This window comes from Culex quinquefasciatus, chromosome 2, assembly GCF_015732765.1.
Source record: "Culex quinquefasciatus strain JHB chromosome 2, VPISU_Cqui_1.0_pri_paternal, whole genome shotgun sequence".
In the NCBI taxonomy this organism is placed as follows: Eukaryota; Metazoa; Arthropoda; class Insecta; order Diptera; family Culicidae; genus Culex; species Culex quinquefasciatus.
The window spans coordinates 106053332-106078176 of NC_051862.1; the positions used below are offsets into that span (position 1 = coordinate 106053332).

Genomic DNA, 24845 nt, shown 5'->3' on the forward strand with positions numbered 1-24845 from the left:
TTAATCAAAGTTACTGTTTAATTTCGGAGACGATGGCTGTATATTCAGTCCATTGGACACTTCTACAGTCTATTCACGCCAGGTTACACATGACGCCATTTTGGATTTTTCCGGCGCCAATATTTAGAGAATAATTAGTGCTATTTAGTGCTCTAAGGGCAGATTTAGTGCTCTTCAAATTTCCATACAAACTCCCATACAAAATATTGACACTCACGCCAGGTTACACATGCCGCCATTTTGGATTTTTTTGGGGTCAATATTTAGAGAATAATTAGTGCTATTTAGTGCTCCAAGGGCAGATTTAGTGCTCTTCAAATTTCCATACAAACTCCCATACAAAATATTGACACTCACGCCAGGTTACACATGCCGCCATTTTGGATTTTTTTGGGGTCAAAATTTAGAGAAAAATTAGTGCTATTTAGTGCTCCAAGGGCAGATTTAGTGCTCTTCAAATTTCCATACAAACTCCCATACAAAATATTGACACTCACGCCAGGTTACACATGCCGCCATTTTGGATTTTTCCGGCGCCAATATTTAGAGAATAATTAGTGCTATTTAGTGCTTCAAGGCCAGATTTAGTGCTCTTCAAATTTCCATACAAACTCCCATACAAAATATTGACACTCACGCCTAGTTACACATGCAGCCATTTTGGATTTTTTTGGGCCATTTTAAATTTTTTTGGGTGAAAATTTAGAGAATAATAAGTGCTATTAAGTGCTCCAAGGGCAGATTAAGTGCTCTTCAAATTTCCATACAAACTGCCATACAAAATATTGACACTCACGCCAGGTTACACATGCCGCCATTTTGGATTTTTTGAGGTCAGAATTTAGAGAAAAAATAGTGCTATTTAGTGCTCCAAATGCAGATTTAGTGCTCTACAAATTTCCATACAAACTACCATACAAAATTTTGACTGGGTTACACATGGCATCATTTTGAATTTATTGGGATCAAAATTTAGAGAAAAAAGAGATCTAGTGCTCCAAAGCAGAATAAATGCATTTCAATTTTCCTTACAAACTTCATGATAAATTTCTAAATAAAGTTTTATTTGGAAACTTTTAATTAGTTTCAATAAACAAAAAAAAATAATATTAAATAGCTGGAGATGAGCTGCAGGCATGCAATTCCAAATATACTTTGGTTATGACCAAAATTAATATTTTTTAACCAGTATGCATTAGTGCACTGGCTGGTGATACGCAATAGACCTGAAATTGAAAATATACTTTGATAATAAACAATATTAATGATTTTTCAACCTGTATGAATTAGTGCTCTGGCTGGATATGAGCAATAGACAGAAAATTGAAAATATACTTTAATTATGACCGAAATTTATGATTTTTCAACTTTTATGAATTAGTGCTCTGGCTGGTGATGAGCAACAGACATGAATTTGAAAATATACTTTGATAATAACCAGTATTAATGATTTTTCAACCTGTATGAATAAGTGCTCTGGCTGGTTATGAGCAATAGACAGAAAATTGAAAATATTCTTTAATTATGACCTAAATTAATGATTTTTCAACTTGTATTAATTAGTGTTCTGGCTGGTGATGAGCAATAGACATGAATTTGAAAATATACTTTGATAATAACCAGTATTAATGATTTTTAAACTCGTATGAATTAGTGCTCTGGCTGGTGATGAGCAATAGACAGAAAATTGAAAATATACTTTAATTATGACCGAAATTAATGATTTTTCAACTTGTATTGATAAGTGCTCTGCCTGGTGACGAGCAATAGACCTCAAATTGAAAATATACTTTGATAATAAACAATATTAATGATTTTTCAACCTGTATGAATTAGTGCTCTGGCTGGATATGAGCAATAGACAGAAAATTGAAAATATACTTTAATTATGACCGAAATTTATGATTTTTCAACTTTTATGAATTAGTGCTCTGGCTGGTGATGAGCAATAGACTTGAATTTGAAAATATACTTTGATAATAACCAAAATTAATGATTTTTCAACCTGTATGAATAAGTGCTCTGGCTGGTTATGAGCAATAGACAGAAAATTGAAAATATACTTTAATTATGACCTAAATTAATGATTTTTCAACTTGTATTGATAAGTGCTCTGGCTGGTGATGAGCAATAGACCTGAAATTGAAAATATACTTTGATAATAAACAATATTAATGATTTTTCAACCTGTATGAATTAGTGCTCTCTGGATATGAGCAATAGACAGAAAATTGAAAATATACTTTAATTATGACCGAAATTTATGATTTTTCAACTTTTATGAATTAGTGCTCTGGCTGGTGATGAGCAATAGACATGAATTTGAAAATATACTTTGATAATAACCAGTATTAATGATTTTTCAACCTGTATGAATAAGTGCTCTGGCTGGTTATGAGCAATAGACAGAAAATTGAAAATATACTTTAATTATGACCGAAATTGATGATTTTTCAACTTTTATGAATTAGTGCTCTGGCTGGTTAGGAGCAATAGACAGAAAATTGAAAATATTCTTTAATTATGACCTAAATTAATGATTTTTCAACTTGTATTAATTAGTGCTCTGGCTGGTTATGAGCAATAGACAGAAAATTGAAAAGATACTTTAATTATGACCGAAATTAATGATTTTTCAACTTGTATTGATAAGTGCTTTGCCTGGTGATGAGCAATAGACCTGAAATTGAAAATATACTTTGATAATAAACAATATTAATGATTTTTCATCCTGAATGAATTAGTGCACCAGCCAGAGCACTAATTAATACAAGTTGAAAAATCATTAATTTAGGTCATAATTAAAGAATATTTTCAATTTTCTGTCTATTGCTCATAACCAGCCAGAGCACTAATTCATAAAAGTTGAAAAATCATTAATTTCAGTCATAATTAAAGTATATTTTCAATTTTCTGTCTATTGCTCATATCCAGCCAGAGCACTAATTCATAAAAGTTGAAAAATCATTAATTTCGGTCATAATTAAAGTATATTTTCAATTTTCTGTCTATTGCTCATCACCAGCCAGAGCACTAATTCATAAAAGTTGAAAAATCATTAATTTAGGCAAGGGGTTTCCAGCATCAAGGATTACTGACCAGTCTAAATGGAATTACCAGGATTACTGGCAATATGTCATGAATTACTTTGATTTCCCAGAATTACTTAAGATTTCCAGAAACCACGCAGAATTGCTCAAATTTATAAAAATAACTTGGAATTACTGCCTAGCTTCCAGCATATTGAGAATTGGATCGAATGACAGCTGTCAAATGCTCAAAACCACGTGCTTGGCAATAGAGTAATCTACGTGCGCATGTATTGCGTGTACGTACACGATGGATTTCTAGGTTAAAATTTGTACCCGCCAGCAAAAACAAATGGTAAGCTAGTGTGCGTGAGATCGGGCTTAGATAACTCTATAGTACGTCCATCCCGGGAATTCCCGGCACAAAATTCCCGGGATTTTTATATGTTGTACGGGGAATTTCCGAAATTAAACAGAAATCATAATTTGGCCTGGAAATTACATTAGTATTACAATTAATAAGTTTAAACTTTTCTAAAATTTACATAAATTGGTACCATTTTATTTGTTGTCATTTTTATTTTTAGACATCTTAAACCAATTTTCAAGCTGTTTTATTCATGTCATATGGAAATAAATAAAAAAATAAATATTTATAAGATACTTATTTAATTTGAATTAGAAATGTGGTGCATATAAAATTCAAAGCACAACAGAGAACAGCAAAAATTTGTTTAACACTGGAACGCCCAACGCATGTCCAACTTACACAGACGCCCAAACCTCCCAAAAAAGGATGAACAGTAACTTCAACTCACTGGTTCTCGGGCATTACTCAACCAATCGGGACAATTCTTGTTTCCAGTGATTTGTAAGAATGTCTAGATCCTAAAATTGTGCAGAACTTAATTCGATCAATTCTGTAATTTTTGCGAACAAAAACATCGTTCCACCTTTTTTTAAACGACTGCCGCCGCGGATTTTTTGGCGATTTTTTTACATGCGAAAAAAAAGTTGGAACGATGTTTTTGATCGCAAAAATTACAGATTTGATCGAATTAAGTTCTGCAAAGTTCTATAATCATCTAAACATCTAAAAATCACTGGAAAGAAGAGTCATCTTGATTGGTTAAGTTATGCCTGAGAACCAGCGAGTTGAAGTTACCGTTCCAACTTTTTTGGAGCCTTGGGCGTTGGAATGTTAAGCTATCTAAAAACTGCTATCCTTGTTTAGATTGATATTAATAGTATTGAGCTGATTCTATAAATTTAAAGCTTGAAAAACATAACAAATATAAAGAAAACATAGATGTTATGACTTTTTCAAAAACTAAAAACTTCCCGGGAATAAATAAATATTTTTCCCGTTTTCCGGGAAACTCAAAACCTAGGAAAATTAGACGTCCTGCTTGGAAATCATCGAACAATTGGGTAAATATCAACATCATTTTGAAAACTGATTTTGGCGTTCGAGTGCATTTAAAATTCAAAGCACAACAAAGAACAAAAAAAACTTCAAGACTATCTAAAAGTGCTATCCCTGTTTAGATTTATTTTAATAGTATTGTGCTAATAGTTTGATTTTAAAAACACTAATATAAAGAAAACATAGATTTCATGACGTTTTCAAAAATTTCCCGGGATAAAAATATATTTTTCCGTTTTCCGGTAAACTCAAAACCCTGGAAAATTGGACGCCCTACTTGGAAATCATCGAATAATGTGGTAAACATCAACGTCAGTTTGACAACTGATTTTGACGTTTGAGTGTTTTTCATCCGAATACATTTGAATTAAAGAGCATCCAAATTGGCGGACATTTCGAATTCGCTCTGTACTTCTTACAACCAAAAAAGCATCAAGGAAAAACAAAATGCATTCTGCCGATTTACCTTTTAAGAATTACTAGTAGTTACTTGAATTAATGGGAAATACACGAATTACTGAGTAACTATGGAATTACTCGAATTACTACGGAATTACTAGGTAATTCCAGAATTATAGGAATTACTGCAGAATTGCGGAGTAATTCTGGAATTACTGAATTACTTACTCAAAATCCGAATGATCCCGTACTAGCTGTAACTTTGGTTTCATACATGAAAATTAATAGGCAATAAATAGAATTATAAAAGGTTTATCGAAATTATCTTTTAAACAGTTATTTTTTATTATTTTATTATTTTCTGAAGTATGTTTTCACAAACAAGAATCATGGAATTACCAGGATTACTGGGATTATTAGGAATTACCAGGATTACTCTGGAATTACTCAGTAGATCCGGAATTACAGAATTACTTGCTCAAATTCCAAGTAATTCCGGATTAGTGACCAGTCTGACACGATGCTGGAAACCCCTTGAATTTAGGTCATAATTAAAGTATATTTTCAATTTTCTGTCTATTGCTCATATCCAGCCAGAGCACTAATTCATAAAAGTTGAAAAATCATTAATTTCGTTCATAATTAAAGTATATTTTCAATTTTCTGTCTATTGCTCATATCCAGCCAGAGCACTAATTCATAAAAGTTGAAAAATCATTAATTTCGGTCATAATTAAAGTATATTTTCAATTTTCTGTCTATTGCTCATATCCAGCCAGAGCACTAATTCATAAAAGTTGAAAAATCATTAATTTCGGTCATAATTAAAGTATATTTTCAATTTTCTGTCTATTGCTCATATCCAGCCAGAGCACTAATTCATACAGGTTGAAAAATCATTAATATTGTTTAGTATCAAAGTATATTTTCAATTTCAGGTCTATTGCTCGTCACCAGGCAGAGCACTTATCAATACAAGTTGAAAAATCATTAATTTCGGTCATAATTAAAGTATATTTTCAATTTTCTGTCTATTGCTCATAACCAGCCAGAGCACTAATTAATACAAGTTGAAAAATCATTAATTTAGGTCATAATTAAAGAATATTTTCAATTTTCTGTCTATTGCTCATAACCAGCCAGAGCACTAATTCATAAAAGTTGAAAAATCATTAATTTCGGTCATAATTAAAGTATATTTTCAATTTTCTGTCTATTGCTCATAACCAGCCAGAGCACTTATTCATACAGGTTGAAAAATCATTAATTTTGGTTATTATCAAAGTATATTTTCAAATTCAAGTCTATTGCTCATCACCAGCCAGAGCACTAATTCATACGAGTTTAAAAATCATTAATACTGGTTCAACTTTTATGAATTAGTGCTCTGGCTGGTTATGAGCAATAGACAGAAAATTGAAAATATTCTTTAATTATGACCGAAATTAATGATTTTTCAACTTGTATTAATTAGTGCTCTGGCTGGTTATGAGCAATAGACAGAAAATTGAAAATATACTTTAATTATGACCTAAATTAATGATTTTTCAACTTTAATGAATGAGTGCTCTGGCTGGTGATGAGCAATAGACTTGAATTTGAAAATATACTTTGATAATAACCAATATTAACGATTTTTCAACTTGTATGAATAAGTGCTCTGGCTGGTTATGAGCAATAGACAGAAAATTGAAAAGATACTTTAATTATGACTTGAATTAACTACGCATACACCTTTTTTGCCATTTGACCAATATGATTTAAATTTTCGTGACGTTGCAACGCAAACTTAAACCTGTTGTAACTTTGGATCTTGACAACTAATTTAGTCGCTCTAGGTTGCATTTGAAAGCTCTTTCTAAGTACAAAGAGCATCCGAATTATCAAAATGATTGAATGTTTAGTTTTCTTTTGGCATTAACAACTGTCCCTTTTTCGTGACGTTGCAACGCAATAAAATGGTAAACTTACACTAGTTTACAAAAATACTTAACTTAAGATAAACTGCAGATCCATGACATTTCCGATAAGTACATCTAAAAACCTACAAAATGCTATAAAAAGGATAATTTTTGGATTTTATTTCGCTGAAAACTAGGAGTTTTCAGAAAAATGTTTTAAAACGATGATTTTATCACGAATTGATGCATAACTTACCCGCATAAAAATGTATGATGATTTGCACTGTTAAAACCATCCAATTACAATACATATTGTAATATTTATGGGAAGTTTATTGTTGACTTTTTCGAACTTTACTGGAATGGCGATGAAGCTACTATACAATTCATTAATACAGCAAATATTATGGATTTTGTATTGGAAATCTCATAATGCATTTTTTCCAATTTTTGTTACAGTAAGTTTCATTGTAATGTTATAGTTGCGTAATGTGAACTTTTTTTTTTAATAATTTGAATCAAGTAATAAAAGTATTTAAAAACGAGTTATATTTTAAATACAAAACTTCACAAACGATTTTGTGAAAATCTCAAATCAAACCAAATCAAATTATTTTTAAAACTTAAGCATTAAAACATTAAAATACTTGAATTTTTACATATTAAACTGTTCCACAAAAAAATATTAAAATATCAAAATATTTAAATCTTAAAACATTAAAATATTAAAATATTCAAGTATTAAAATATTAAAGTATTAAAATATTAAAGTATTAAAATATTAAAGTATTAAAATATTAAAATATTTAATTAAAATATTAAAATATTAATATATTAAAATACAAGCTCTTCCCGGCAAACTTCGTCTTGCCCTTTTAATTTTCCTGACGTTTAATGCTTGTTTGCTAATTCAGCCTCCTGTGATCAAAATTTGATTTTACGTAAATTTTCCCATACAATCTGCAGATGCTCCGGAATCGGTTCCAGAGTGGCCAAAGTAGAATTTTTTAGCATATAAACCTTCCTTGGACATATACGATCCCAACGCAACAAAGAGCACCTCAATCCGACGCTCCGTAGTGAACTGATTCGCGTTCGAACAAAACCATCGAAATTTTTTATATATATAGATTAAAATATTAAAATATTAAAATATTAAAATATTAAAATATTAAAATATTAAAATATTAAAATATTAAAATATTAAAATATTAAAATATTAAAATATTAAAATATTAAAATATTAAAATATTAAAATATTAAAATATTAAAATATTAAAATATTAAAATATTAAAATATTAAAATATTAAAATATTAAAATATTAAAATATTAAAATATTAAAATATTAAAATATTAAAATATTAAAATATTAAAATATTAAAATATTAAAATATTAAAATATTAAAATATTAAAATATTAAAATATTAAAATATTAAGATATTAAAATATTAAAATATTAAAATATTAAAATATTAAAATATTAAAATATTAAAATATTAAAATATTAAAATATTAAAATATTAAAATATTAAAATATTAAAATATTAAAATATTAAAATATTAAAATATTAAAATATTAAAATATTAAAATATTAAAATATTAAAATATTAAAATATTAAAATATTAAAATATTAAAATATTAAAATATTAAAATATAAACAAACAGTCTATCCTGCTTACGTCAGTGTATGTTTACATTAGGAACGAGCAGGACAGAATCTATATTTACAATTCTGCTTTGGCTCATTTACATTGTTTTGCTTGAAATGGTGTCGCAGAACTCGAATTTAATGTTATTTAAAATCAAGAAAAAGAAAAACGAAAAAAATCTTCTGATAATCGGAACTTTGGATAATCCAGACTTTGGATAATCGAGACATCGGATAATCGAGTCTGGATAGTACAGAGCGGATTTGCTAATTCGAATGGAACTGAATTCGAATGAGCAAATCCAAATTCGCTAATTGGAACAACCGACAGCTGTCAAAAGCTTGAAACCACGTGTTCGGAAATTGTCGAACAATGGTGTTGAAACGTCAACATCAGTTTGATAACTGGCATTGACGGTTGAGTGCTTTTTAATTAGAATTCGTTCGAATTAGCGAGCATTCCAATCAGCGGACAATTCAAATCAACAAATCCGTAAATTAACAAATATTTAACATTTAAACATTTAAACTTTTAAACATTTAAACATTTAAACATTTAAACATTTAAACATTTAAACATTTAAACATTTAAACATTTAAACATTTAAACATTTAAACATTTAAACATTTAAACATTTAAACATTTAAATATTTAAACATTTAAACATTTAAACATTTAAACATTTAAACATTTAAACATTTAAACATTTAAACATTTAAACATTTAAACATTTAAACATTTAAACATTTAAACATTTAAACATTTAAACATTTAAACATTTAAACATTTAAACATTTAAACATTTAAACATTTAAACATTTAAACATTTAAACATTTAAACATTTAAACATTTAAACATTTAAACATTTAAACATTTAAACATTTAAACATTTAAACATTTAAACATTTAAACATTTAAACATTTAAACATTTAAACATTTAAACATTTAAACATTTAAACATTTAAACATTTAAACATTTAAACATTTAAACATTTAAACATTTAAACATTTAAACATTTAAACATTTAAACATTTAAACATTTAAACATTTAAACATTTAAACATTTAAACATTTAAACATTTAAACATTTAAACATTTAAACATTTAAACATTTAAACATTTAAACATTTAAACATTTAAACATTTAAACATTTAAACATTTAAACATTTAAACATTTAAACATTTAAACATTTAAACATTTAAACATTTAAACATTTAAACATTTAAACATTTAAACATTTAAACATTTAAACATTTAAACATTTAAACATTTAAACATTTAAACATTTAAACAATTCAACATTTCAACATTTTTACTCAAAATTAAAAAAAAACACAAGGAACAAGGATCACAAAACGAACGCACCATGATTCTGAATCTATGTGCAGCCGACGCTCATGAAACGAACGCACCATGATTGAAGCGAGCTGTCATTTTTTTTCACTCGCGCGTGCTTGCAGCATGTTCTTTCGTTGTGTTCGATTCGTTTTTCCGCGTGTAATTGGGGATTTTCTACATCCGGCGACTTCAAAGACTTAAGGTAAGTATTTGGATGGTGGAGAAGTTGGATGCGGCCGTGTACGGTTGTTCAGGCCGCTCGCACCTCCGTGGCAGTTTCCATCGTTGTCGTCGGTTGAAGATAATTTGTGCGTGTGCGGATCGGTTTGGAACACGGGGATGCTTCGGCTGTCATCTGCATACAATGTCACTGAAGCCTTAAAAGTACCAAAGTTTTGGTGTCTAGTGTCAAAATTATGGGGAGTAACATGACGAAAAGGGCGCAAAATCGAAAGGACGAAAATATGTTTTTTCTTTATTTTTGTTTCGTTAGTTAAAATAAAATTAAATGTGTATCATTATCCGGGGCAAATCGAGACACATGGGGTGAATTGATAAGTGATTTTAGCAATGTTTTTGAACAATATTTGAATATTTTTTAATTTGTTTCAGTAGGAATAGACGCAAAACAACAACATTAGTTTCTAAATTTGAACTTTTATGTCTAAAAACAGCTGTTCTGGCTTTCTTGTCGAAAATTTACCAACACATTGAAACCACGGGGTACCATAGAAGTTGGTTTGTTTGACTCAAAAACATGCTTTTTTGTAAAGCCCCACAACGTCCCTAACAATGGGCTATGCCATGTTCGTGGACTCGCTCTTAAGGTTTCCCAACAACATGGTTGAGCTCAACCGCCTCAAATTGTAGATTTAAATTAACATTATGATGATCTGTAAGTTCATTGGCCAAATAAGAATTTGCGGAAGACATTTCAGAGGATTTGAAATAGACACCTGCTGGGAAGCTTTTCCTGAGACCTGATGCTAAACATATATTGTTGTTGGCGGCATTTATGGTTTATTTTAATGAAAAGAATCAATATGAGCAGCTACAGGATTATTTTCCAAAAAATTAAATAAGACTTATTATATTTTGATTTGTGACCCTCTGAAATGTTATTCCCGAAACAGCGCCACCAAATATTTGGTGGCGGCTTCAGCAAGCTACGTCAGTATCACGGGCCTGGTTTGGAAAAAGTTGCCAGCCGCGTTCGATGTATTTCCTGTATTTCCAATGCATCAAGTGATTTGTTGACATTTTTCGGCAGCCTTCTCAAAGGTCTTTTCCGGAAAAAGATCCGCCAGCAACTGGTACTGGTTTGACTTTTGCGGAGGGTGCCAAATATTAAACATTATGTTCACTGCTTGCAAAAAAAACAAGACCGTTCGCACGTCCGGGATTATTCGTAGATTCCTGCGTCGTCGTATCCTTCCCCGAAGCAGCATCAATTTTCCAGTTTGAGAAAAATACATAAACAAACTTTTAGTGTTTTTTCTCTAACAGGGACTTCTTTCACCGGGTGGAGCTGTTCGGACGGTCCGCTCCTGCTGCGGCATTCCCGGCACCCATCATGGCCACTTTAAGGCTTGCAAAGTGTCGAACGGTTGGACAAACCTTCCGAGAGACAAATCTGGCTAAGAGATGTTCAAAATTTTTAGCAACTTAGGGTGAGTTTTAACGGTAATGGATTTTTTACTTTGGAAATTTACGGTTATTCGGAACCCAAGCAGCATTTATTGTTGCCAAGCCTTATTTGCAACTAATTCAAAACAATCCAAAATCGCTGTGATAACATATTCGCAACACTTCTGGCGACAAAAAAAGCGCACGACAATAACGCGATTGGCAACAATAGCCAGATAGTTGTGAACGTGTTGCAGCAACGTTTCCTATGCGATGCTAATTTTTCTTAGGAGAAATTGATGGTGTTGCAACAATGTAACAAATTTGTTGCAAATATGTCACCATTTTGGTGAAATTTTTGGTTGCTTGAAATCAAACGAGCTCCTGAAATTATTTCAAGCGCAACAAAGTTCTAATTAATTTCTAAATAAATATGTTTCGGCTTTGGTTTCGCAACAAAATAAAAATGGATAAGTCAGGAAAAATAAACCTGTCACATTTTCCGTTGACAACAAACAAAATTGGTTTTCTTAAATCTATAGAAGGTCTATGTCTGAGGCCATTTCAAATTTACCGAGTAAAATTGCATTCTACTTTTGATTTTTTCATGCGCCCTCAATCTTCTTAAAATTTGCTATCTTTTCTGGAGACGTTTTAGTATCAAAATTAATAAAGTTGACTAATATGTTTGAAAATTATGTCAGCTTTAAAACCAGCTACGAAGAATGTATTGTTTTGGCCAAAAAAATATACAATATGGGTTAAAATAGCTGAAAATTAATTGTTAAAGTATTTCTTTCCAATCTACCATCATGGCGCTTTGTATGCACAGGGGTGTATTCAGGAATCTTTAATAAAATAAGCTATATGGAAATTGTTTTTTATGCAAAATCAAGTCTGTCATGCTCACGTCAGTTGATGTTTACATAAGACATGAGCAGGATAGGCCTTATTAGATTGTTTTACTTTAATTAGTTTTTTTTGGAAATCTAGAGATAAAAAAAGCCTTAAATTTGCATCACAAATCGACGTCGTCGTGCTATCTTGTCGCACCCGCCATTTTGACGTTCCGAGAAAAACGCGTTTTAATGTTTGACCTTGAATATTCAAAAACGAGAGCACGCAATGTAAACAATAACAAACACGTTTTGTTTGGCTCACCATTCTGTGCATTGTCCCAAAGTTTGATTGAAGTTGGTTGCTGGAGTCCCGAGTTATAATTAAAAATGTTTACGGTAGTCTAGCTTGTACGTGCGACAAACGCATCCTGACTTTCCTGGCCTGAAATCCCTTTGGCCTTTTGTCGCACTTACATCAATTTTCATGGAGTTACAAGATAGCACGACAAGATTGAAACTACTTTCATATGTAAAGTGACAAATATGCACGGAGTTTTTTCGGTTTTTGTTGAATATCTCAGGATTGAAATCGAATTTTGGGGATCTGTGAAGGTCAAAAGGTGAGGCATTGTGAGCTGCACAAAATGGCGTTCTTAACTCAATTTGGCCCAAAATGCACGTACGACAAGTTAGCACGATGGCGACGAAATCACAATTAATTTTGTTCTTATCAGGAGTCGGAAATTTCAAGTATACCATACATTTTCATGTGTGCACCATTCAAATATCCAAACAAATAATTATAATAGATTGTTGTGAACTTGAGTAAAGACAAGTTTAGTTAAAAAAAGCCACTGTGATTATTGATTAAATCTTCTTGACATAGCAGCATAAACGAGGTTTAAACACCAAAACCATTTGAACCCAAGTGTCTCTAAGGCATGATTTCTACTCGAAAATTAACTGTATGGGGAAAAGTTTACTGAGAGCCATCAAAATAGTGTCCAATATTATCAATTTCTCTATAATAAATTTGCCGTAGATGACGCCAGGCATTTTTATATAATAAGGCTGGTCCGAAAAATCAGGGGGCAAATAAAATGGAAATTTAAGTGCAAATAGCTGAAATTTATTTTAAATGCTTTCTTCTGCATTTAGAATCATTTTCAGAATGTTTGGGTTTATTCAAAAATCATCTGAGTTTTTGTATTTTTTTTTTGAAAGTACAGCAAAAAGTTTTTTCTTACACAAAAGTAAAAAACATTGTTTAGCTTGTAGAGAATAGAACCATAGAACATTTACTTCCAAGCCTTAAACACAAGTACTACACTAAACTTCCAGATGAAAATTGATGAAATTGTTTGTATGACATGAGTCAGGAAATATTCTAGCAGAGTTGATTCTGCCAGCATCCTGCTAAAACAGTGCAACATTTCTGCTAGAATGCAGAAATGAGCTCTGTGAGAATTCTGCTTGCATTTTCGTTTGAGTTCAACGGCGAAGGCTATGATTGAAAGCGCAGTGCCATTCGCTAAAATAGCATGCGTGTTACCGCTGAGCTCACCTCCCATTTCTTCTACTAGATCTGACGGTCAAAAACTTTCAATAAAACAGAACAGAATTATGCCAATCTGCACAGTTTTTTTATTTTTATTGTCTTATTTTCATGTTCGACAAAATATAGCTTCATTTTAGGCTATACCTCTCGTTAATCATTATTAAGAATGAATGACAAAACTTTTTTTCAAAAATAATAAAATGAATAAATGTGATAAGACTTCTAAATCATTCACCCTTAGTACGTCCCTGCTTATTACTCTTTGAGAAAATTGCCGCACATCACTTCTATTGCAGCAGCGTTTCAGATATGTTGCAACAAAGTTGAACATACATATCGAATACCCCAATTTGTGTAACGTCGTGGTAACATAATGGAAACATAACATTTTATTTGTATTGAGAACTGTCAAACAAAAAAAGTTCTCATAATTGATGACTATTTTGGCGAGTGTTGATAATATTGAACGAGTTCTTGAAAAGAACTGTTTGTTAGGTGTGTTTCAAGCATCGCAGGATAAAACTTCTGGAGAGCGGATGGTTCTTGGTGAGTGGTTCCTCTCCTCCTTGTAAAAAAGCAAGTGGAGCGAGAAATCGGGGCGCGGGCACCATTACTCCAGCACCCCACAGAGGATGTTGTGTTGGGTGGTGGATCACCTACAGCCGGTCGGAACCGGGAAAAAGTCTCGCCAGGAAAACTGATGGGCTGCCCACAGGCGGGAAGCTCAGTGGCTAAGGGAAGGCGGCTCGGGACACCCAAGTACGCTTGTCCCGTGTGTGTGCAGAGTGCCGACTTTGTATCCAACTTGGAGGTCATCCTGAAAATCACACGGTTTTTGGTTCACGGCAGTTTTTGACTGATCCGGGAAATCCTCCTCATCATAATTATCAGAACCATTTTATGAATAGTGAAAATGTTATTTGCCAATTCAGCTTATTCTCGTTTTAGTCGATAACAGTGTGGGAAAATTTAGGTGGATCCAAAACTTCTAACTGTAAGTCCGTTTGGACGGATTTTTTGGAAGCTGTGCAATTTGTTGAAGCGCAAGCCCCATTCCATTCAGCATTGATTTCCATTGGGATTTTTCAGGACGAACTGCATAGAATTGCTTTTTTTCGCTGAAGTTGAGTTTGTGTTATGGCAAACGATATTAACAATTAGCTCTTTCAATGAAACATTGCTGCACCATGTTCGCAACATTCAGTGCTCAACATGAAGAAAGTTTTTGTTTGTTTCAATAAGGGAACAATAATGTCACCGAAACGTTGCATAAATAAACAAAATCAAATTGTTGCCCCAGCAAATAATGGTAACTATTTCATGAAGAACTATGTTTCGATGTTACATTTTTGGGAATTGCAACATTGTTGCTCCTTTGTTGTAACTTAATTGGACTTAGACGTTTTTAGCATGCTGCGCGATGCTGCTTGGGAATCCAACTACGCAGCAGGAGATATTTTCCGGGCGGCGCGCTGTTCGCCTAAACATACGAGTTGCATTGTTAATTTGATTTGGTTAACCGCGGTGGAATTTCTTGAAATAATAATTCGAACTGTCTAAAATCCACCAAAGCATCTACCGGTGGATACTTTTCTACCACAGTTTTTTGGGTGATCAATGCGATATATGCTTTGGTGGATTTTTGACAGTTCGAATTATTACAAGAAAATTCACCGCGGTTAACCAAAATCAAATTAACAATAAAACTACGGATTCAATTTATTTTCGTTTGTACACAGAACGCGACTCGCGAAAACCTCCAAAGATGAGGCACATAGGGGTAAAATTGTACATTTAACTTTTGGAAAATTAAAAAAAAAAAAACCGCTCTATTTCAACAGTATTTGTTGGGAGAAGGCTTTGTATATACTTTCCAACTAATTTGCATGCTAAGATTAATCTAATATTAACTAAATTGATTACTTTTAGCCTTTAAAAAAGTTGAATAAACCATTTCACCCCAATGTTCCCAATTTTTCGCGTCTCGCGATTCGAGCCTTTTGTGTTGCTACCATCTAGTTTTGTCCCGGGATATTTTGTGTGAACAATAATATATGTGTTTTTGCTTAGTTTTTTTAGGTGAATTATCTTTAATTGATTGATTTTCTCTCCTGATTTTCTGGCTGCTACAGAACCGGCACCGGCTGTGGGAATTCCAGATCGCTGTCGGCGTTCCGTTCCTGGTGTTTGTTAGGGATGTGCAGACGCACTGGACTCAAACTGCCGGCAGTGCAACGAGGGTTAGGCGATACCATAGCGCAACGACGTGCAACAAGTGAAATCTCTCGCTGAAGAAGCACTTCGAACCGGCCGTACTTCTGGAGACAAATAGCTATACGTAAGTTGTGTCGGATGGAGAAAGTGTAGATTGTTTTTAATTGAGTGTTTATAATTTCAGAATTGAGGACATCACCGAATTGACCCGATGTTTCCAGACGACAGGAACGACAAACACAAACTGCTGGGCAGTTAGGAATCTACGGATGGAGTGCAATGTCCCGAGGACCCGAGGAGGAACGTGTACCGATTACATCGATCGGTGTAATCGATGACGAGATTGAACCGGAATTACCAAAGAAAACGACGCGAAAAGAAAGTGCAAAATTAAGTGAAATTAAAGAGTAATTTAAAAAAAACTCACTAATTACTATCAAAAGAAGTGTATTTAGGATTCCTTTTACTGTGTGTAAATAGTTTTAGCAGCATCATTTAGTGAGGAATAAAAAAATAAACAGTATAAAAAAACAATAAAAACTACTGTAGTTATTATTTATTTCATTGTACGAATATAGTTTAAACAGTACTATTTAGTATGGAAAAAACTATGAAGAACTGTAAATTGACTGTGCAATCCATTGTAATGCTTGCTGTATTTATTATAAATGTATGATGTTTCATATTGTCAGGGCGAGTTTTTGGATGAAAAATGCAACATTAGATTAACAGTAAAATGCGTCGTATTTGGAAAAAAAATGTATGGAAAAATTTCGAAATTTTTATGGTACCGGTGCATAACAACCCCCCTTTTTTATGGTAAAATCCCAAAATACGACGCAAATTATCTTAAAAAACGATGCTGTCTACTGTTAAAACACTGTCAAAATGACAATATATTTTATCGTTTTGTAACGTTAAAATTTACTGTAAGTTCATCAGAAATCTTTATGCGGGTAACCAACCTGTACATAATGATATTCAAAAGATCAATTAATGAAAACCATGATTTTTGAAGCTTCAAGTAGTCTAGAATCGAGTAAAAATATCCAAATAGGTCATATACGCTTTTCAAAATTTCATCCTAAGGTGTACAATGCCGGAGAATGCTCATCACCAGCCAGAGCAATAATTCATACAAGTTGAAAAATCATAATTAAAGTATATTTTCAATTTTCTGTCTATTGCTCATCACGAGCCAGAGCACTAATTCATACAAGTTGAAAAATCATGAATTTCGGTCATAATTAAAGTATATTTTCAATTTTCTGTCTATTGCTCATCACCAGTCAGAGCACTAATTCATACAAGTTGAAAAATCATTAATTTAGGTCATAATTAAAGAATATTTTCAATTTTCATGTCTATTGCTCATAACCAGCCAGAGCACTTATTCATACAGGTTGAAAAATCATTAATACTGGTTATTATCAAAGTATATTTTCAAATTCATGTCTATTGCTCATCACCAGCCAGAGCACTAATTCATAAAAGTTGAAAAATCATTAATTTCGGTCATAATTAAAGTATATTTTCAATTTTCTGTCTATTGCTCATAACCAGCCAGAGCACTTATTCATACAGGTTGAAAAATCATTAATTTTTTTTTATTATCAAAGTATATTTTCAAATTCAAGTCTATTGCTCATCACCAGCCAGAGCACTAATTCATAAAAGTTGAAAAATCATTAATTTAGGTCATAATTAAAGTATATTTTCAATTTTCTGTCTATTGCTCATATCCAGCCAGAGCACTAATTCATACAGGTTGAAAAATCATTAATATTGTTTATTATCAAATTATATTTTCAATTTCAGGTCTATTGCGTATCACCAGCCAGTGCACTAATGCATACTAGTTAAAAAAATATTAATTTTGGTCATAATCAAAGTATATTTGGAATTGCATGCCTGCAGCTCATCACCAGCTATTTAATATTATTGTTTTTTTTATGTTTATTGAAACTAATTAAAAGTTTCCAAATAAAACTTTATTTAGAAATTTATCATGAAGTTTGTAAGGAAAATTGAAAAGCACTTATTCTGCTTTGGAGCACTAGATCTCTTTTTTCTCTAAATTTTGATCCCAATAAATTCAAAATGATGCCATGTGTAACCCAGTCAAAATTTTGTATGGTAGTTTGTATGGAAATTTGTAGAGCACTAAATCTGCCTTTGGAGCACTAAATAGCACTATTTTTTCTCTAAATTCTGACCTCAAAAAATCCAAAATGGCGGCATGTGTAACCTGGCGTGAGTGTCAATATTTTGTATGGGAGTTTATATGGAAATTTGAAGAGCACTTAATCTGCCCTTGGAGCACTTAATAGCACTTATTTTTCTCTAAATTTTTACCCAAAAAAATTTAAAATGGCCCAAAAAAATCCAAAATGGCTGCATGTGTAACTAGGCGTGAGTGTCAATATTTTGTTTGGGAGTTTGTATGGAAATTTGAATAGCACTAAATCTGGCCTTGAAGCACTAAATAGCACTAATTATTCTCTAAATATTGGCGCCGGAAAAATCCAAAATGGCGGCATGTGTAACCTGGCGTGAGTGTCAATATTTTGTATGGGAGTTTGTATGGAAATTTGAAGAGCACTATATCTTCCCTTGGAGCACTAAATAGCACTAATTTTTCTCTAAATTTTGACCCCAAAAAAAATCCAAAATGGCGGCATGTGTAACCTGGCGTGAGTGTCAATATTTTGTATGGGAGTTTGTATGGAAATTTGAAGAGCACTAAATCTTCCCTTGGAGCACTAAATAGCACTAATTTTTCTCTAAATTTTGACCCCAAAAAAAATCCAAAATGGCGGCATGTGTAACCTGGCGTGAGTGTCAATATTTTGTATGGGAGTTTGTATGGAAATTTGAAGAGCACTAAATCTGCCCTTGGAGCACTAAATAGCACTAATTATTCTCTAAATATTGACCCCAAAAAAATCCAAAATGGCGGCATGTGTAACCTGGCGTGAGTGTCAATATTTTGTATGGGAGTTTGTATGGAAATTTGAAGAGCACTAAATCTGCCCTTAGAGCACTAAATAGCACTAATTATTCTCTAAATATTGGCGCCGGAAAAATCCAAAATGGCGTCATGTGTAACCTGGCGTGAATAGACTCACTTCTACAAACTGTGACAGTGTGTGCGCGCCTTTCACATCTCAAAGTCCTTACTCGCGTAGTACGGGTTAATTATTTGGCTACGCAACAAATATTTAATTATATTTAAAGCTCACAAATTAACGAAATAAATTATGCTCATTAAATTTATGCACGTAATTTAACAGTTACTGGTTAAATCAATCATTCTAACGATGATTTGTGGCTTGAAACCGCACAACGATTTAGCCTGTTTGGTGACCGTACTTTTTGGGGCTGAACTGTACAAGCTAGGGCTGAACCGTACGTCAAAAAAGTTCGCCACGTGCTTCGAGATATCAACCAATCAGAAGGTAGGCCGAAAATATGCACAAAGAAGGTCGTATGCTAGGAGCAATATCCCCAAAATAGGGGCAAAAAGTGTTTTAGTTTTTCTTGCTTTTACAGCAATATAAGGCAATTTTATCAAAATGTTTATTATGTACGAGCTTAAGCATTAAAAAACCAACTTATTCATGTAAAACAAACTAGGCTGCCAATAGCAGCCTTTGAGAATACATCAAATTAAAAGTGCGCTCTGCTTAGTAGGCCCAAAATAGGGACAAATACCCTATTACCATATTTTTTTACTGTGTAGTTCAGGAGCTTCGAGTTGAGATTCAAGGGTACCGCTGGTTGATGAGAGCGTATAGCACCCTGATGATCTTGTCGCACTTAGCGGAATTCATTTTCAGATCCTAGCAAGCTACAAACTTGAGAAAACAGAATAAACTAAAAAGTATTTATTTAGATTACAATAGAAAAGTTTACTTACTTCAGTATCTGATTATTCCAATGAATTCAACTTCAACTACAAAATCTGCAAATAAATAAAAAAAAAAACAACATTTGAGTTTTAATCTAACTAAGATTCGTTTTAGATTTGAGAGAATTCGAAGAAGAAAGCGCACAACAAACAGAGTTATTTCCTGATTTATTAAAATGTTGTCTGATGTTTAAAAAAAAAAAGAAAATGGAAAAGAATAGTGCAACTCCTCAACATACATTACCAGTACGTTTTGAATAATGTTTCCACTTCCGCCGAAGAGACTCAGACAGAATTGGATCTATTGCCAGCTCCAAAGACCTCCAACCGACTTTGAATTTTGCCATGGCAGAATCCTTTCGTCCCATACTTTGTTGGGACAATAATGTTTTTCCCCTACATGAAAAGCTAGATTGAGGTGAGGATTTCAGTCCTGTGGAAAAGAAAAAAAATTACAAAGAATTAAATCATATAGGAAGAAGAAAAGTAGGAATAGGAGGAGGAGAAAAGCAAAATATCAAAAATCTAATCAAAATCAAAATCAAATTATTCGCTCTACACACAGCAAAAAATCCGATGGTAAAATCGCATGCAAAAGCATGCAAAATAAACACTGAATATTACACACTGCATGTACAATTTTTGCAAACACAAAAAAAAAGTTGCAACCGACGGGATTCAAACCCAGCACAAATAGTAAGGTCTGGCGCCTTAGCCCACTCGGCCATCAGACCGATGAAAAGCTGTAAGGATAAACGCATATATGAGCTTGACATTTCGGTCAAGTAGGTTCCCCATACTCATGGGCTACATATTTCAGGGTGTGAAATCACATAAAATTGCATAAAATAATGCAATATTTATTTTACATCCAGCACTTTTACACGCAGCTGGATTACTACTTTTTTAGCTGTGCAGCATTGCCTTGGCGTTCTCGATTGCGAGATTCCTACTCGAAACTAGGTGTCCGAACACAGAAAAAAATAATCCGGTAAATTTACATCATTTATGATGTACCAAAAGTGCACGTACATCAAATTCATTGTAAATTTAAGTGCCTTCCAATGTAATCGCGCCGAACCAAAAGCGCTACGAAAACATGTAAATTTCCGATGAAATGTACGTAAATTTACCCAAGTCAAAAAAATTTGTTGCTCCGCTGAATTTGGAATTCGATTTAATTTTCATGATTTTAGTTTTTCATGCTGCACTCAAATGCTACTTCAAAAGAAATGCGTTTTCGATTGAATTATAAGCAATCAAAAAACATTCCAATGAAAAGCATTAATGACAGTATTAAAAATAAAATAATTTGAAAACAACATCGAACGCCAAATCCAACAGAGCATCAGAGAATACAATATTACTAAACATAAATCAATATTATCGAAGAAATTTAAACAAAATTAAAATTTCTGGGAAATAGAATTGTTCGCTTTAAAGCGTAGCCTTGGCATTCTCTATTGCAAGATTTATGCTCAAACCTGGTGTCTGAAGGCTTGCTCCCATTCACCCCGGGATTCGAACTGTTGACCTTTCGATTGTAAGTGCAACTGACGACAATTATCTACACCGACGCTGGTGTATACTTTTTCCTGGAAGACATCTTCTATACTTGGACTGACCTAACGTCCAACACTCGAATTTAAACTGAGACTAACTGAAGTGAGAGGCAACAAAAAAACATAAAAAATCCAAACTTACTAGATTATTTGTATGTTGTCATCAGCCGACACGATGTCACTGGTCGATGCTCTCGATAATGGTTATGCTGCCGTTGCTGTTTCAATCACCGCCGGCCGTGAAACGTCGAAACCCTGAAGGGGGCGGCCTGGTTGAAATCGGGCTTGGCTGATTGGTCGGTCTGGTGGACGGGTCGCCTCCTTCGGGAACCTGGACGGCGCGTGACCACGTGGACCGACGTCTACGGTCTGGTGGACTCCTGCGGCGAATCTGGACCAGCGGCTGGACAGGAACGGCTGGCGCGATGGATGGCTCTCTCTGGAGCCACGTGTAGCGTTTGGTCTCCCTTCCGGATCCCAGTGGGACTTCCGGGGCTCGATCGCTGAGACCGCGGAGTCAGCAGGGCGAATAAGGCTTTCGGCGGCGGTGTGGCGAGCACGAGCTGATATGAGGCGGTTGGTTCCGACTCTACACAAGCTCGTCACATAGTCAGCACTGATCACCTGAAGCGTTGCCCCGTCCTCCTTGGCAACACGTGACGTTGTGATTAAACTCCGTTCCTAGTGCAAAAGTAGCCACCGGTTCCACCTCTGGTGCAACGCTCGCCGGATGTAACAGCATAATTGAAATTCCTGTCTGTTGTTTGCATCGCGAGAGTGCCGTTTGACCCACTGTTTAAAGCGGAAACGATGGAAGGCATCAACAGAAGTACGGCCGCATCTTCTATGGGCAGAGTCGGCTGGACGTTTTCTTATTTGCTTTTTTGCCGTTGGAGCCACCACCTCCTTCATCGTTCCTCCTTGATCGTTCGTCATGTTGGCCGGAACTAGCAAAAATATGGGCGATTCCAAAATCGGTCAACAATCATACCTTTTTGTGACAGTTCCCCAGCGTTGCCGACTGGATAAACAATTGCTTTGGCCGTGAGACCCTGGTTCTGGAGGATGGCAAAGAGAGAGAAAGAAAAAATTAATTGCGTAATTTCGGAATTTACAATGGGCGAAGTCTACCAAACACAACACATACCAAAAATTCTGCACCAGACACAGCCCGCGCAGGAGCAATTCGGCTTTCCGGAATCTACTTCGTGGACCTCCGTAATCGGATCTACCTTCACTTTGGACAAAGCTGCAACGAGCCTAATGGAAAAAACAGCGCAAAAATTAAACAACACCAAATACTTCGAAACGATCGCAGTTGGCGCTTAAATGTTTATAATCAAAACACTGCATCACGTCACCGTCATGACGTTTTGCGATCAATGGAATTGCATCTTAGACTGGTAAAATACAATGTTGATTTTGTATCGGAGTTAACCAATTACCCAATTTAGAGTATTCTTGAGTAAATACAAATTTCAATGTTAAAGTCTAGCATAACAATGTAAAAGGGCCATTGTCGAAGGGTAAAGAAATGCGTCAAAGGGCATCATTTTAAAAACAAATTTATTGTATTTTATATGAATTTTGCAAGGAATGATCGAAGAACTGTATTACTGCGTGGAGCAAAGGTGCACATTACGCGGGGCAATGTTTTCAATTGGTGTTTGTTTTAATTTCGAATTAATGTTGAATTCTAGAGTTTTTTTTTAATAGGTCCTATAAACATATGAAACAAAATAGTTTATGAAACCCTAATTCCAAAAAACCTCAAGAATTTGTATTGATATTATATCAACCAACTGTATATTCCAGCGTTTTTGGATCAATATTAAAATAAAATCAATGCAAAATATTTGAATTCAAAAAATCTTTTTTAAAAATAAGAAGAATGACTAATTAAAAGATTTTGAACATATCGTGAACCTGGAGAACTGTGAACCTTATTCTGTATACTTAAAATATTGGATAAGAATGATCAAAAATTGGCTCTTGGCTGTAACTTGTAAAGCTTTTTCTAAATTATAATTTTAGCGCCAAAAATTAAAGAATATTTTCTTAAGCTTAAGCCAAATAAATCTGGTGCTGAAAGTAGTTCCGATGAATTTTATTTTCCAAACATTGTTTTATAAAATTTTCTCATTTTTTATGTTAACATCACAAGTTGCAAATGAAAATTTAGAAGAAGGATACACAAAACCTTCAAAAAGTTGAACATTTACATTTTTTTTCTTGAAAAGACATACATTTCTTGTGGTCTTACAAACTTTGGGTTTTCTTCCAAAATATAATTTTATTATTAATAAAGTGAAAAAAATAACAAAACTTAGTTTAATTTGTCAAAACGGTGAGTTGTAAAACGTTTCAGATTTTGGAAGATTCAGTTTTCTATGAAAATCTTAATTTTGTTTACGGTTGTATTTTTTTGTCAATTTTATTACTTAATATAATAATAAATTTTAAAAGAAAAAATGTTCTTGACACGTTTGGGACAACAACATTTTCATTGAATAACAAAAGTTCTAATCGAAAACCTAAAAGATTAAAAATGATGTTGTACCATGTTAAATTCAATTTACGTTACACCCCCTTAAAGTTATCCAAAAAATCAGGATGCATAAGAAATGCTTACAAGAAAAATTATGGTCGAGGTTATGGATAGAAAATATAATTAAATAAATAGATTGTTCAAACTATACGAATCATACGATATTCTGGAAAGTTTTTAAACAACATTGATAAAAAGACGTAAGTCTTAAAAGATAATAAGGATCATGAATTCAAGAGTATTTTGTAAATATATGACAGCCGCATAACTGACATCATGTTCAGAGCATTTGTGAAACTTATTATTTTTTTAATATTTTGAAATCTAAAATCCATTTATTTTTAAGCCGTTCCGACTAGCGGGTCGTAAGTTGGCACCCCTGTATTTAACCTTGAAACATGTAAAAATCCTGAATATGATCTTTTCAAGAAAAAAAATAAGCACCAATATGACTGGTACGCACTATGGCTTGGTACTACTCTACAGAGATGCCTCTCAAACAAAAAAAATAACAAAGTTAGAGAAATGTAAAAAACAGTTTAAAAGGGTAAATATCAGTAAAAATGTATTTATTTAAATCCACCTCCCTGTGACAAAATAAAAGAGTAATCTTAGCTCGAGATTGAGCCAAAATCGATGGGAGTTATTCAAGACACCCTGCAATCTCACGAGCAATGGTTCCACTTTTAATCGCTCAATCTGAGTGTACCCACTTTTGGCTACAAAAGATCACCTTTCTGTCGGACTTCAAATGAATCAAAATTCTTGGTGTACCAAATTTAACGTGCCAACTCCGACACTTTTGAAAGCTCCATGTTGACTCGGACGTCCCAACT

General features: G+C 33.2%; 1 protein-coding gene across 2 annotated transcripts in view; it reads left to right on the top strand.

The window, feature by feature from the left end:
• LOC119766572 (26S proteasome regulatory subunit 6A-B-like) overlaps positions 1 to 24845 on the top strand; it is a 323195-nt gene that overhangs the window by 25255 nt on the left and 273095 nt on the right. The gene's annotated exons all lie outside the window — the stretch shown is intronic.